This window comes from Macaca mulatta, chromosome 2, assembly GCF_049350105.2.
Source record: "Macaca mulatta isolate MMU2019108-1 chromosome 2, T2T-MMU8v2.0, whole genome shotgun sequence".
NCBI lineage: Eukaryota > Metazoa > Chordata > Mammalia > Primates > Cercopithecidae > Macaca > Macaca mulatta.
The window spans coordinates 92,349,222-92,366,676 of NC_133407.1; the positions used below are offsets into that span (position 1 = coordinate 92,349,222).

Consider the following 17,455-nt stretch of genomic DNA (forward strand, 5'->3'; position numbering starts at 1 on the left):
GAGTGGGCTATTTGGGAATCAGTGGAAAGAAAGAGGAAAGATCCATTTATTCTGTTTGTAAATTTGGGATAGGAAATACCAAATTTAGAGGATAAAGAGCAGAGCCAATTTTTTTTTCCTCCTAATATCAGAGTCACTATCTATAAATACATTTTTTATAACTTGGAACTATTGATGAAAAGAATGAATATTTGTGAGTTTGGATATTTGTGGCTGAATTCTTCCATAGTTACATGAGGATGTACGTTAATAAAATTAAAAGTTGTTCTGGAATATGAATATTTAATTCAGAATAATTGTACTGATCATCAAGGTTTTTGTTTTACTTTTATCTTCCACTGCCTCAGTTTCTTGCTGCTTTGAGGTGTATTAGTAAAGAACCTCTGTATTGAAAATTACAGAATAACAATTTATGTCTTAAGTACAAAAAAAAAAAAAGGAATGTAGTGCCCAGTATAAATAGAATGTCAATGGTTTGATCCAGGGTTTATTTCTATCTCTCCAGGTCTCACTTCTCTTTTTCCTGTGTTTTGGTTTAATTTTCTCTTCCTTTAGATAGTCACTTCCATGCAGCCATAGAAGATGGCTGTCAGCAGTTCTAGTTTATGCTAGCTATTGATTTGAGAAGAACAGAGTCATACTTTCTCCCAATGTCCCTGTATCACACACATAACAGGGAAGGTTCTGATTGGCCTTGTTTGGATTATGAATCCATCACTGAACCAATAAGCAAGGAGACATGCTATTCTTGTTGAATGAAATCTGGATACTGAACTCATACCTGTGGATAAGGGGTAAGGTGGCAGGGTTGAGCCCATCTGATCCATACCAAAAACAAAACAAAAATTCCCAAAGGGAAGGATACCTGTTAGACAAAAATAAATAAATAAATAAATAAATAAATAAATAAATAAATAAAAATAATAGCAGCAACAAACAAATGTCTGCTCATAGGGCAAATTAGTATATCATGGACTCTAACACTTAAAAATAGGAAGGCATTGTTTATCTTTTCCCAGACTTGAGAATATAATTGTAATCATAATCATATGTAGGAAAACTTAGATGACATAAAACAGCCTAATTTGGATCATGTTAGTATAATTATAATATCTTCTACTAGCACTACATGGCACACTGGGCCAGGTATTATATATTTTTCTCCATATAATTCTTAGAGTAATTACATTTTTCACATGAAGAAGTTGGGGTTATAGAGGTCAAGTTGCTTAAAGCCACACAGCTAACTAATGGTAGAATTCTACTTTAAAGATCAATTCATTACATAAAAATTCATTATTATTTACTGGTTGAAATCTGTTTATGTTATCTGAGATATCCAAAAGATTCTGAAATTGTCCTATTGTTTTCAAGGATATAAGCTAACAACTAGAAAAATGTTATTTAACAGAAGACTTTGGTTTCCCTCTTTCTTCTATAAACTTTATTTTACATTTTTATTTTATAAACTTAATGTATATCTTTTCTCTAAACTAATAGGAAAAATATTCATCTTCTGAATAATTTAAATGTTCTCACCTACAATACAAAATTAAAAGGTACCATCTTTGAAGGCATATTTACTAAACTTAAGATCAGTCCTTAACTAAATTTTCACAAATTTGAAATCTGTTGAAAGCAAATTAATGTTCTTTTTCTCTATTAAAAAGGCTTAAAAAATTCAGTTTCTTCCTCTATTAGTGTGTGTCCAGAGAAGTGTTAGTAGAATATTGGGGGGAGATATTTGAAAAGATCTGAAATGAACTTATAAATTAGCTATAAAGAGCTCAGCATTAATCTGTAAGATATTTTGTTTCTTTCAGAGCGCCTTTTTAAGGTCATCATACATCAATCAGTAAACATATTTTGAGTGCCAGCTCAAATACTTTAGGAATTGGTATAGGAGCTGCTAACCCAAGTGAAAATATGAGATCCCTGACTTCAGGGAACTCAGAGCCTAGTATGGGGCACAGGTGAATATAACTAAACAGAGTGTGAGGAGTGTCAGGCAGTGTACACACAATGAGCTCTTTTTACGTTAATGGCCACACAGGAAAGAGTGGCCAAGCATTCTGACCAAGAGTACCAGATAGTTGCTTGACCAGTCTTTCCTTTGGAGGCCCACAGACTCATAAAGGTTGCTTTGCCTGATAAAAGACACAGAAGACATACTACCATTTGGCTACCAATGTGGAGAACGACTGCCAACTAAGGCCAGACAGGATTATAGGACCACATTTCCTGCAAGAGGAACAGTATTCTGTAGAAGGCCAGGGGCAGGGAAAAGCAGAGCTATTTTACTCATTGGCCTTCTCCTTTCTGACAAGAAATAGTGTTAGTGCCTCTAGAAGACTATTAATAACAATCTCTAATGAGGAAGAAAAAACAGAATCACACATTTTCCTACTGTACTTAGGGAAGCACAATGCTAATACCCTTTTCATAGAAACAGAACTCTCAGAAATACAAAGTACTTTCTTGTTTATGAGAGATTGAGGAAGAGTCATATTTTTTTAACATTATGGTCATGTTTAAAATGACTATTAATTTTATATGTAATATATATTCTTATGTAATTCTATATGTAATATATATTCTTATGTAATAAGAAAAAATTATGCAGGGGAAAGTATCTGACAATGAGTATTTCCAGATATGTTCCAAGACGTTGTTCTCCTCATGTGACTTGCTCCAGAAACATATTTAAGCCCAGCCATAGGAAATTACAGCCACTCCCTCCCTGTTGGATTGGCCCAAATCTCCTTCTAGTTCTTCAGCAAGTCTCCTGATATTCAATTCAGGCCCACCTTTCTCTGAAAACACAAGTGGATGTGCTCACCTGACACCCCTTCTTACAAGTGGTTTTGGTACTTGGAGCCTGTCTCACATACCCCACTGCTGGCAATAGAATGAGAGATGACTTTGCTATGGGAGTTATTCTTCATAGGCATAACCCCTTACTCTTTCTCTCCTTCCTTATGAGACAAATTAGATGGTCAGGTATGAACTGAAGATATCTGATTTCTCCATGATGCTGGTTGAGAGATGGCATTGATAGACTAAATGGCTACAAAGAGTCTGGTTCTCAAAATGATTGAATTCAAACAAACATTCTTTAAAGAAACAAATCAATCTGAGTTTGTGCAGACCCAAGGGTCCTGGTGTCTGCAAAAGCAACTTGCCCATGTTAATCTCCAATTGGTTACAAACAACAAAAAGGTAAGTAAACGTTCTGAGGAAAAAAATAAGCTATTCAGTACTCCCTTTCAAAGTACACAGATAGGATGTGAAGACAACTCTTGCAAAGTACAAAAAACCACTAACCATGAAGGAAAAAAATTCACTGGACTACGTTAAAATTAAGTTTCTGTTGATCAAATGACACCATGAAGGGCGTTAAGAACAAACCACATACTAGAAAAATATATTTGCAAAATACGCAAAGGACTAGTATCCAGAATATATAAAACACCTTCAATAAATCAATCAGTAAAGAGCATCTTTCTGAAAAGAATATCCAAAGAATCAATAAACATATAAAAAGATGTTCACAAAATGTTCACAAAATATGCAAAGGACTAGTATCCAGAATATATAAAACTCCTTCAATAAACCAATCAGTAAAAGATTAATGCAATAAAAAGTGAGTTCGAGACTAAAACAACCTCTTTCTAAAAAGAATATCCAAAGAATCCATAAACATATAAAAAGATGTTCACAAAATATTCTCAAAATATGCAAAGGACTAGTATCCAGAATATATAAAACTCCTTCAATAAACCAATCATTAAAAGATTAACGCAATAAAAAGTGAGTTAGGCCGAGCGAGGTGGCTCACGCCTGTAATCCCAGCACTTTGGGAGGTAGAGGTGGGTGGATCACGAGGTCAGGAGATTGAGACCATCTTGGCTAACACGGTGAAACCCTGTCTCTACTAAAAATACAAAAAATTAGCCGGGCGTGGTGGCGGGCTCCTGTAGTCCCAGCTACTTGGGAGGGAGGCTGAGGCAAGAAAATGGCATGAACCCGAGAGGCGGAGGTTGCAGTGAACCGAGATAGCGCCACTGCACTCCAGCCTGGGCGACAGAGCGAGACTCCGAAAAAAAAAAAAAAAAAAAAGTGAGTTCAAGACTAAAACAGCCTCTTTCTAAAAAGAATATCCAAAGAATCAGTAAACATATAAAAAGATGTTCAACTTAGTCATATGAGGAATATAAATTAAAACCAAATAAGATATATACCTTACAGAATGTCTAAAACAAAAATGAATAATGTATTGGTGTGGATCTAGGGGAGATATACACACTGTTGATAAGAATCAAAATTGTACAAACACTTTGGAATGCTATTTGGTAGTACCTATTAAAGTTAAAAATAAGCATGCTTATTTGCATGATCTAACATTTCCACTTCTAGAAATGCATCCCACAGAAATGCAGACATACGCACACCAAAAACCATGTGTTAAGAATATCTGTAGCCATATTATTTATGATAGCCCCAAACATCCCCCAAGTCTATGAAAAATAAAGTGAACTTATAAATTGTGGTATATTTACAACAATATGAATAAATTGAACTAATATTGCCAGGTACAAAACAATAATACTAAAATAACCCAAAATGAGAGAAGGTAATCTATGGTAGTGGAAATTAGATAATGATTACCTGTGGGAAGAAGAAAGATCAAACTGATGGGGAGGTGGAGGATAGATATGAATGAGGCTTCTGGGGTGCTGGTAATATTTTATTTTGAGACTTGGGTGGTGATTACAGGGAGTACTTATTCTGTGATAACTCATCTAGCTATATACTTCTTTGTATTTTTTTGTATATATGTTGTACATCAGTAAAAAAGTTTATTTTTAAGAAGTGCATGGAAGTAATTTGACTTCAGTTGTTATTTAAATAATTCCACACAATTCTGCCATTCAAGGCTCACTTGCCAATATGGTTGTGTTTGCAGTGCTGAAAGAACTACTGAAAAAGAGAAGGTCCCTAGAGTTTGACCTGAGGCCACTTGGGACTGTTTGACCTTCAGAGGGAAGGTAATGGTTAGCTATCAAATTAACATCTGTATTTTAAACTTTAACATATAAATTATGCAATATGGCTTAATGACTTTCCTAAATCAAATGGCATGCAATGGCTTGAAAAAGATATGGATGTTGAATCTGTGTAAAATGCAAATTGCTTGACAGTGTTAAAACACATATAATTTTGCTGTGGCATGAAAAATGTCACCATTTCCCAGAACTAAATAGATGAAGGATGTGTGTGATATCAGGGAAATAATTGGGCCCTGGTGGGATTGAGCTATGGACAAGGCAATCAGCCTGCTTCTTAAAATAATTTTCACATCTCCAAGGTAACATCACATAATCAGTGTTGGTTTTTCCATAGCATGTTTAGCATAGCAAAAGTATAAACAGATTGTTCTGGTTTAAGATGAGACATTTAAAAATCTTAAATTGCCATCTACTTCTTTAGCTACAAAATCAGAAATTATTAGAATAAAAAGACTGACTTCAGTGGCTACACATCACTGTTTGGGTCAAGTCATACTGCTCAGCATGAAATACAAGGTTCTGCACCATCTGGTTCCTGCAAACTTCTCCATCTTCCCACCTTCCTCTCTTCCCACTTGATCCTCTCCTAACCCATTTTATAGCCAGCAGTTGCTAACTACTTTTAGTTCCTGCATATTTGCTCCTCCAAACTTCTAGACTTTGTGCATGCTCTTAACTTTCTGGACTGAAAAGCCCTTCCCTAATTATCTCCCTGGAAAATTCCCATTCATCCTTCAAAAACCACTTCAGTCTCAAAGATTAATCATACTTTATTATGACTGCAAATTTCTATGTTTTCATTACTGATCTTATGACACTGTATTTTCCCTCTCTCCTTTGATATGTAGAATTCCTCAAAGATAGGCATAATATTTTATGAATATCTATATACCTTGTTCCAATATCTGGAGCATAGAAAATGTTCAAGAAACAGGAAATGGAAAAATTTGCTGTATCACAAGCAAGTTGCTAAATAAGAAATTCAAATGGCCACCAAGAATATTTAAAATTCTCCAATCTCATTATTATTGAAACAACTGAAAGCTGAAATAATCATATACATTATTTTGTTCCTTAAAGTTCCTTTAAAAGTTTAATTTTTTAAAAAATTATAATTCACAGGCCAATGCACTCAGTGGATATTTGTTATCAAGTGCTTCTTTAACATGTATTAACTTTGACCTATTATGTATGATTAGGTGTCTATTTTCAGGAAACAGTCCAATAACATGGGTCTATATTCAAGCATCAAGATATATTTATAGTGTTATTTATAATAAAGCAAATGAAACTTAAGCAAGGGCCCAATGGTAAGAGGATATTTACATAATGTTGACACTTCTTTACAATGGAACATTGTGCTTTGCAGAGTGTTTAATGACATGGGAAAATACTTATAATATACAATCACCCTAAAAGGTAGGCTACCAAGTACATATTATATATAGCATTAATTCAATTCCATAAAGAAAACTGCCTATTAAAAGAAAAATATACCAAAAATACAGCAATGGTGGCTCTAGGGAGGAAATATTGTTTCTGTTTCCTAGAGAAAGAGAGAAATTATCTAATAGTCCAGTCATCAGGAGAAAAACTGATCTCCCTGTACCCTCGATTGTGCTTTCTTGTATATAAGTCAAAAACACAAAACAAAACTCTTTTTTATTCAAGTAAACTCTAGATAGGACATGGCTGATTATAAATAATTTTGAAATTAAAAAAAAATTTAACTAGTTTTATATTACTCTCCAGTGACTGGATAACTAAAATTTGTTGCTAAAAGGTGAAGCATTTCCAAGAGAAAGGAAGAAAGGGAATCCTCAAATGTTTCTTACAAATTAGAACCAGGCAGTGGGCCAAACCCTCTCACATATTTCCTTAGTTAACCACCATGGCAATACTACGGAGAAGATATTATCCACAAGTTGGTGGCTTGTCCAAAGTCACCCTAGTGTGTGACAAAGTTGGATTTTGGTCCCGAAACTATCTGCCAAAGAAATTCACATTTTTTTCTATTTGTGATTACCTCTTTAAGCAAAATAACAGTTCCACACAACCTGCTTTAATGAAGAGATAAAAATTATTTGTATTGATTTTTGCAATTTGCTTCAAGTTTTTAATTAAATAAATTAAGTTGGCTCTTAGAATCATAATTTACACAAACAGCAAGAAACAAACACCTTGAAAGCAAAGACAGTGTTATAGGTGTTATGAGTTTTCATCCTGATCCCAGCACCAGGTCAGAAGCAACTGTAGGAGCTCAGTAAGAGCTTGCTGAATTGAATTAATTAGATTCTTCAGCAGGAACTTAAATCTTTCCAAGACCAAGTTATCCCAAATTTCAAATTAGGTCAAACTAAATAAATGAGGTTTCACTGTGTTTCCTCATGTACGCTTTTGTATGCACTTTTCCTAACCTTGAGAGTAGGTTTTATTGTCAAAAGACATGTCTCCCTTAAGATTTCAGTGCAGCTATTAAAACCCCTCTTGTTCTATTTTTCTATTTAAAACCCCATCTATTTCTATTTTTCTGCATTTTTCATAGATCTTTTTCTAGATATAGAAAGATCTTTTTCTAGATCTACAAAAAATACATCTTATTTTAGCAGCAAAGATCAAGGGCTATTGCCTTCTGTCTCTTCTAGAAACACTTCATTGATTTTGTGGCCATTACCACAAACACTATCTTGTCAGGGGCCCCCCAGAACTGACAAAGATTTCAAATAAACAATTCTAGATACATGTGAGCTTTGAGTGATTGCCTCTTTGAATCATTTTTGGGTTCTGTGCTGCTTTTGATGAAGATTATTAAAATTAAAGCACTGCTGAAAATAAGATTTGGTGGCTAAGTTCTCTTCAGAATCATTAGTTACTTCATTTCTCTAGGCAAACAAAGCTTTAAGGAATATTTCTAAATGGGAAAGGGGAAATGGCATGTTTTCAGCTTCCACTCTGAACCAGGCACTGTGCATACATTTATTGCATTTGGAATTACAAAAACTCCTATGAGGTAGACACCCCTTTTCTCACATTGCAGATAAAGAAATAGATTCTGAATGTTAAAACAATCACTCAAGGATTCACAGCTGATAAAAGGTTGAATAGAGTTTCTGAGAGGTTTCTTTGTTCTTAGATACCTTCTCTGCCTCTCCCTGTCCTGCTCTCCATTGCAGGAACTACAATTCCCAGGTTCCTTTGTGGGTTCTAAGGGGTAGGAGGGTTGGGACCTAGAGGAGACTGGAGGCAAGAAGACAAGATAAGCTATTCCTCCCACTTTTTGTTTTGCCTGGGCTAACCTTTCCAGAAGCAGCTCCAGCTCCTTTCTGGCTCCAGGTCTAATTGGTCTAACTATAGTTGTAGCTCCCATTAGATGGTCTCAGCTTCAGGGCTCTGATAACCCACCTCCTTCTTGCCGCATATGCCTAGAAGTTATCATAGCTCCTTGTTCTTGCTAATCTCTGAATTGCCCATACCTGCCTTCTTTTCCATCAGCTCCCTCAGACCTTTCATCAATGGTGTAAACAATTTTCTGCATTACAATTATTTAGAATTAAAAATAGATAAGAAAAAAGAAAACACCTTGGCTGGTTTCTCTGTTCTGACAGATCCTGACTGATAAAGATTCAAATACAAGTCTGTTTGATTCTCATGCCTAGTCCTTTCTATTGGTTCATGATAGCACACTGCCAGAAAAATGGTGATAGGTTTTTTAAAGCATGAATGTGTACTCACACTTTAACATATGACAAGAATTTCTGTCTCTGACTCCAGTTCATGTGTCCCCTAACTACATGGTGTCTCGTCACTTGATGCATTTCTTTCCTTCTTCTTTTTCTTCTTTTTTTTTTTTTTTGAACTGGAAACTATTATTAATAGAGCTATGTTCAAAATATGTTTGTGTATAAGTTAGTTCCTGTGGCGTGGGCTAAATTTTGGCAGAGAAGCATAGCAGTTCAAAATGTATGCCATAAAATCATGGATTTTAATGTTTTATTAAGATTCATTTCCCTTTGGCCACCAGTCCTATATTTGTCATACTGTCAGCTGCTGAACCTGAAGCTTTTGCTACGCATTGTGAAAAAGAAGACGACTCAACATTCATAATTGTCTGACCCACACGCAGTCTAAAACTATTTTCTCCAAGCTATAGAAAACTTTCAGGTATGTAAAGCTGCTCCAGTTTCCTGAAACAGATGGGATATTATAACCAACTTGTTAAATAAGCTGGACTCATGGGGGTGCCAGTAAAAACCAACCTTATTTTCCCCCTTTTCCTTCAAAATCACTCACCAGTCTGATTGTTCCCCACTCTTAAGACAATACGTCCTGCAAGTTCCATAGCTTTTTTAGTTACTCTTTTATGATAGAAAGATGCTTCCTTTACTTTTGTACTAAAAAGCCCAATGCACTCCATTCTAATCATCACAAAAATGCTTCCATTAATTAACTTAACACCTATTTACCTGTCAGTATTGTAGGTTCTGCTGTTGCAGTAGTAAATAAATCAGACATAAAACCTTACTTTCATGGAGTTCAAGTTCTGGTGAGGAAATGGCAAATCTGACAAGTAAGCAAAATAGAATATTAGTGATAAGTGCTCAGGGGACTGGATTTTAGATACGTTGAGGAGGAAAGACTTCATTGAGAAGGGGACCTTTCAAAGTTTCCAATACTTCACTCTCAGTGGATGACCTCGCTTTCTATTTTCCTGAGGAAATTGAAGCAGCCAGAAGATAACTTCTACAAGCTTCTGCCACTACGTCTACCTATCAACATCTGTGCCACATACTCTGCCTTCTCTCCTGTGAATTTCGAAAAACTCTCCACACTCTTAAATAAATCCAACCCCTCCACTTGTGTGCCAGATCTAATCGCCTCTTGGTTACTCAAAAAGATTACTTCAGTCACTATCCTCTTTCTTTCCTGTGTCATCAATTTTCTCTTGCTCAGTAGCATGTAAACATCTCTTACCTTAAAAATCCTCCTGGAGTTCACTTCTATCTCCAGCATCTACCTTATTTTTCTTTCTTTCTTTCTTTCTTTCTTTCTTTCTTTCTTTCTTTCTTTCTTTCTTTCTTTCTTTCTTTCTTTCTCTTTCTTTCTTTCTTTCTTTCTTTCTTTCTTTCTTTCTTTCTTTCTTTCTCTCTTTCTCTCTCTCTCTTTCTTTCTTTTTTTGAGACAGAGTCTCACTCTGTCACCCAGCCTGGAGTGCAGTGGCACGATCTTGGGTCACTGCAGCCTCCACCTCCCAGGTTCAAGTGATTCTCCTGCCTCAGCCTCCCTAGTAGCTGGGACTATAGGTGTGTGCCACCACGCCTGGCTAATTTTTGTAATTTTACTGGAGATGGGGTTTCACCATATTGGTCAGGCTGGTCTCGAAATCCTAACCTTAGATGAGCCACCCACCTCAGTCTCTCAAAGTGCTGGGATTACAGGCGTGAGCCACTGCACCTGGCCTTCTTTTTCTTTTAGAGCAAAACTCCTCTCCTTGCCTATATTCTCTACCCTCAACTACTCTCTGCTTGTCTTTACAGCCTGATCAAACCTGGTTTTTGTGCCCACCACTTTACAGAAATGGAAAGGTCACCAATGACCTTCATGTTGTTAAGTATAGTGGTTAGTTTTCCATCCTAATCCTACTTCCCCTTCACCACTATGTCATAGAAGCCATCAGTCAGCCGCCTTGGTGCTCTCCTCACTTGGCTTCCAGGACACGATTCTAGCCTGGGTTTTTCTCCATCTCTCTGAAAGCTCCTTCTCAGTCTTCTCTGTTGTTTTTGTTCATCTTCCCATCCTCTAAACATCGGAAGGCCCCCAGTCTGTCTTTGAACCTCTCCTTTTTTTTCTTTCTATTTTTTCCTTGTGACCTCATCCAACTCATGGGTTTTGATACCACTAATATTCTAAAGAATTCCAAATATATACTGCCAGCCTTAAATTACATTCATGAATCACCACCTACTCAGTATTTCCACCCAGATATCTCTAACATAACATGTCAATATCAGAGGTCCCTCACCTCTCACAAAATGTTCCTGTTAAAGTTTTTCTTCTTTCCAACTACAGGACTTTTCCAAGATTGAGCTAGACAAGGAGGAGTGGGAAGATGGCAGAAAAAATCTTCCTCAACCATCATGTACAACATTTGGTACAACATTTTATGATGCATTTTCAAAAAGAAAATCATCAGAGGGTAGAAGATGAGAAACAGAGAAACCAGTAAAGAGGTTATTTCAGTAACTTATGTGAGGAACTAAGGAATATGGGTAGGACAGAAAAAAGTGAACAGGAAGGTGAAGTTTTCAGGCAGTAAATTAGCTGGGACTTGGTGATTAATTGCATGTAAAGAATGAAGGAGTGGGAAATGTCACGATGATTTCATGTCTGACTTAGAAGTCTGGGTGGATATTGGTGACATTGAGATAAGGGACATATGGAAAGTATATGATTTTGGAGAAAGGGGAATAAGAGGCTCAATTTCAGCCATACTAAAAGCTCATGCCTACCAGATATTAAGTAGAAACTGGATAAAGTATTTATATAATTTGAGTACAGATGATTTTTTAAATGTGAAATAGAGTATATGAGAATATGCTCATATACTCTAGAGTACTCTTACATACACATAGAGTATGTGAGAAAATTAGTGTGTACACTAATATGGCCAAAGGCCTGAATTTTGCATTGAACCAAACTAAAGAACCAACAAATACAGAGTGCCTTTATTTTCCACTCCTGATGGAAGATACACCCTTAAAACAAAACAATACATGCCATTCTTAAAACGTTGTCTTTATAGGGCTGGGGGGAAAGGAAGTGGGCTGGTTTGTATAATATTCTGTTGTGAAAATGATGTATGGTGGTTTACCCATGGTTATAACTATTGAACACCCATACAAAGTTTCATGCCCCTCTATAATTGACACCTTTGGATAAACCTGACACCTTCTCTTTATAAATTCCATCCACTGCAACCTCATCTTCCCCGACTCCTGACGATAACAGTATGTATTTAGGGCTACATGTCTTCAAGACAACAGCAGTTTTGGGGGTTTTAGGACCAGTGAAACCGCAGGGAGGCTGAGCTGGAGACAGTTTTACATGATGAATCGTTACCAAAATTGTGAGCTAAATTCTGATTGCAAAACCTTTATTACTGTGATGTTACAATGATCCAAAAGAACACAGCTGGATTTTCAGATGACAGGTGGAACATTCAATTTCTGGCTGAAGACAACTCAATTTTGCAGTTATAAATTGTGTAAATTTGATGTGGACATCACCGAAAGGGGATATGTGTGGAACCCCACAAGGTTATTATTACAGTGACGTTTTCTGGCAGTAGACTCACTTTTTGATTAGAATTTAGGAACATATGGAAACCCTCTATAGGGGGTCATCCCCAAACAGAAACTTTCTGAAATTTAATTAGCTTAAATTTACTGAAGGTTTGGGTTTTAATTTTATGGTAAACAACAGCAACATCAAAACCCTCTATAATTTGGCTGCAGCCTCCATTGCCAATCTTAGCTTTGTACTTTCCTTCCTCAAATTCACACTTCACCCAAAGTGTTCTATTTACTGCCCTCTGACCCTGGAGGACATTTTTCTCACCCTGCTCTGTCTTTTCTCCTCTCCTGTGCCTTTTGAAAACCAGCTCAATGTCCAGACTCTTCCATAAAACCCTTCTTGACCCCTATAACTTAAAGTGATTTTTACCTCTTCTGAATTTCTATAGCAAATAGTACAAATATCGGAAAGTTTTTTAAACTTGAAGTTTTTAAAGTTTTTTAAACATTAAGCAAATATTTGAAATATTATGACAATATCTCATAATTGGATTGGAAAGTTTTTTCAGTTGATGAAATTTTATTCACCCTACATTTTTGGGTCTATCAAGACTACCCTCAGCTTTCATGATTTGCTGGAAGAACTCACAGAACCCAGAAAACTGTTATATTCATGGTTGTGGTTTACTGAAGTGAAACGATACAGATACAAATCAGCAAAAGTAAAAGACACATAGGGCAGAGTCCAGAAGAAACCAGGTATGAGAGTATATTCTTTAACAGTGGTGTAGTATAGACAGTACTTAATTCTCCCAGCAACAATGTATGACCATCTGTGCAATGTATTGCCAAACAGAGAAGCTCACTAGAGACTTAGTATCTGTATTAGGGTTCTCTAGAGGGACAGAACTAATGGGAGATATATATATATATATACACACACACACACACACACATATATACATATATATATATATACACACACATATATATATATATATATATATATATATATATATATATATATATATAGGCTGAGGAGCAAGGAGAGCCAGTCTGAGTTCCAAAACTGAAGAACTTGGAGTCCAATGTTCGAGGGCAGGAAGCATCCAGCATGGGAGAAAGACGTAGGGTGGGAGGCTAGGCCAGTATTTCTTTTCATATTTTTCTGCCTGCTTATATTCTTTTTCTTTTTCTTCTTTTTTTTTTTTTTTTTTGAAATGGAGAGTCTCGCTCTGTTGCCCAAGCTGGACCATGGTCTGCAGTGGCGTGATCTCGGCTCACTGCAACCTCCGCCTCCCGGGTTCAAGCAATTCTCTGGCCTCAGCCTCCCGAGTAGCTGGGACTACAGGAGTGTACCGCCATGCCTGGCTAATTTTTGTATTTTTAGTAGACACGGGCTTTCATCATATTGGCCAGGATGGTCTTGATCTCCTGGCCTCATGAGTGCCTGCCTCCACCTCCCAAAGTGCTGGGATTACAGGCGTAAGCCACTGTGCCCAGCCTCTGCCTGCTTATATTCTAGCCTCGCTGGCAGCTAATTAGATTGTGCCCACCCAGATTAAAGGTGGGTCTGCCTTTCCCAGGGCACTGACTCAAATGTTAAGTTCCTTAGACAACACCCTCACAGACACAACCAGGATAAATACTTTGTGTCCTTCAGTCCGATCAAGTTGACACTCAGTATTCATCATCACAGTATCAAAGAGATTTTTTTGGTGTGGTCAGTCATGGAGGTATGAAGTGCAGCAGGCAGAGTGTGATAGATAGGTAACAGAGAAGACCTTGTCCCTTCCTATCAGGGCATCAGCATGACCGAGTGCTTCCTGCCCCCCACCAGCAGCCCCAGTGAACACCACAGGATGGAGCATGGCAGCAGATTTACCCAGACCCCCAGCTCTGAAGAGATCAGTCCTACTAAGTTTCCTGGATTGTACTGCACTGGCCAGCCCTCACCTCCCCATGACATCCTCCATGAGCCTCCTGATATAGTGCCTGATGATGAGAAAGACCATGGGGGAAAAAAGGGAAAATTTAAGAAAAAGGAAAAGAGGACGGAAGGCTATGCAGCCTTTCAGGAAGATAGCTCTGGAGATGAGGCAGAAAGTCCTTCCAAAATGAAGAGGCCCAAGGGAATCCACTTGGGGATTTCAAGAAGCCCAGCTTTTCTAAAAAGAAAGAGGAGGATTTTAAAGGAAAAGAGAAACCCAAAGAAGAAAAGCATAAAGAAGAAAAGCACAAAGAAGAAAAACATAAAGAGAAGAAGTCAAAAGACTTGACAGGAGCTGATGTTGCTAAACAGTGGAAGGAAAAGAAGAAAAAGAAAAAGCCAATTCAGGAGCCAGAGGTGCCTCCGATTGATGTTCCAAATCTCAAACCCATTTTTGGAATTCCTTTGGCTGATGCAATAGAGAGGACCATGATGTATGATGGCATTTGGCTGCTGGTCGTTTTCCGTGAATGTATAGATTGCTTAGAGATGTATGGCATGAAATGCGAAGGTATCTACAGAGTATCAGGAATTAAGTCAAAGGTGGATAAGCTAAAAGCAGCCTATGACCAGGAGGAGTCTACCAGCTTGGAAGAATATGAGCCTAATACTGTAGCCAGTTTGCTGAAGCAGTATTTGTGAGAACTTCCAGAGAACTTGCTTTACTAAAGAGCTTATGCTGAGATTTGAAGAAGCTTATAGGAGGACCACAGAGACTGAGAAAGTTCATGAATACCAGCATTTATTCAAATAACTGCCAGAATGTAACTATCTTCTGATTTCTTGGCTCATTGTGCACATGGACCATGTCATCACAAATGAACTGGAAACAAAAATGAATATACAGAACATTTCTATAGTGCTCAGCCCAACTGTGCAGATCAGCAATGGAGTCCCACATGTGTTTTTCACACATGTGCAAGAACTCTTTGGAAATGCTGTACTAAAGCAAGTGACAAAACCTCTGCGATGGTCTAACATGGCCACAATGCCCATGCTGCCAGAGACCCAGGCAGGCATCAAGGAGGAGATGAGGAGACAGGGTTTTCTTTTGAATTGTTTATATCAATATCTGCAGGGTGGGAAAAAGGATTTATCTAAAGAAGAAAGATTATGGAAAGTCCAAAGAATTTTGACAGCTCTCAAAAGAAAACTGAGAGAAATTTAAAGACAGGAGTGTGAAACCAAGATTGCACAAGAGATAGCCAGTCTTTGAAAAGAGGGTGTTTCCAAAGAAGAGATGAATGAAAATTAAGAATTTATAAATATTCTCCTTGCTTGGGAGAATGAGATTCTGACTGAACAGGAGGAGCTCCTGACCATGGAGCAGTTTCTAGGCAGGCAGATTTCCTCAGAAAAAGAAGAGACATCTGAGGGACGCCTCAGAGTCGAGATTGCTGAAATTCAGAGTCGCCAGCAGCACGGCTGAAGTGAGACTGAGGAGTACTCCTCTGAGAGCGAGAGATAGAGTGAGGATGAGGAGGAGCTGCAGATTATTCTGGAATATTTACAGAGACAGAACAAAGAGCTGGAAACAAAGAACAATCATTTGAATCAAGCAATTCAAGAGGAGTGCGAGGTCATCATGGAGCTGCACGTGCAGCTCCAGCTGCTCCAGATGCAGGGACCCAAGGCTGAGCAGCAGGTGCAGGAGGACCAGGAGGACCAGGAGCCTGAGTGGCGCGGGGTGCTGTCCAGCTGCCCAGAGATGGTGTCCTCTGGCCAAAAGAGGCTAAACGGCAGCCAAAGGCAGGCAAGGAGCTGGTGAAGCCATCACCCAGCAGGGACAGGAGGGAGACGTCCATCTGAGCAGCCTGCGTGGCTGTCTGGAGTCTGCGAAACTGAAAGGACCTGTGCATCTTACTGTAACCCGGGGGCCAGGCTGGCTTTCTTGCCGTACATTCTGTAAAGGTGTCTTCTCTTCTCAGACTCTTCCTCTGTCACACGTCTGACTCCTTCGCATCAGGCTCAGGTTCCATAACAGGACGAAGCAGTGGAAGCGTTGTGGACTTTAGGGACAGATGAGTTTTCCAGATAGTGTCAGTTTATTTGGAGATTAATTTTCTTTGTTAATTTAAAATAATTGTTTTAACCCTTGAGTGGTTTCTTTTTAAATCAGAAATCTTTATCACAGCAGAATCAGGATCTCTTTCTCATTCAAGGGGGGAACCGCACCAGATCAGCACTGCACCTGCTGTGGCCGATGCGAGCTGCGCCCTCTGGGATCTCTGGTACCTTCACACTTGCTTGTGCCTTCCACACCTTCTCGGTGCAAATTCCTGTGGGGGAACTGCCTCCTGTTCTCTGACTGGCCAGAGCGGTGCCTGGTGTGTGTTCCCTGGCCCGCCCTCCTGACTCTCTTCTTCTGCAGTTCTGAACCACAGTCAGTAAGCCCGAGTCACCGGGACGGCCTAGTCTGGCCACAGACAGAGGCTGCCTGTGGAGCCTGCCCACCCGCCCCCAGCAACACAGGCTGGTGGGGAAGAGGCCACCCATTCCCACCGGTTCCTCACTGCAGGGACCAGCAAAGGCCTTCTCACTGGGTTGGTCAAAGGTAGTCACCTTGGCCTGGTGCATCCACAGAGGATTCACAGAAGATGTTGCTCAAACTAGAAACTTTTTAAACGACTGACCTTCCTTAAAAAGAGAATGACTCTGATTGCTTGCTTGGGCTAGAATGTACACGTCTCCTTTCCTGAATAAGCCACATACATGCTTTTAAACAAAAGTTTGAAATTATCCATATTGTCTCAATGAATCTGCTGGTGCACTCCCAATTGACAAGATTGAGCAATAGAAAAATATTCCTTTCCTTTGAGTGATAGCTGTGATTCACCCCACCCCACTTTCTTGTTTCTGGTCCATCTGACGAGATGGATGCTCTCAGGCTTCTGAGAGGCCGGACCCTGGAGGCAACGTGCTGCAGTCACACTCTGTTGAGTGAATAGCACCACAAGACAGGTCAGGCTCGTGGCTTGGAAGACAAACCCCACATGCACTCAAGGGGGAAAAAACAAACCCCACAGGAAAGCTCTCTCCTCCTCCTCTTAGCTAGTATTTATTTTCAGCGCCTGTTTGATGCAGTTTTTAAACCTCTACCTATTGTA

General features: G+C 38.6%; 1 pseudogene; it reads left to right on the plus strand.

Annotated features, from left to right (window-relative positions):
• The first annotated feature begins 14,169 nt into the window (after positions 1-14,169).
• On the plus strand, positions 14,170-16,157 carry LOC144339442 (ralA-binding protein 1 pseudogene; annotated as a pseudogene).
• Positions 16,158-17,455: the final 1,298 nt, after the last annotated feature.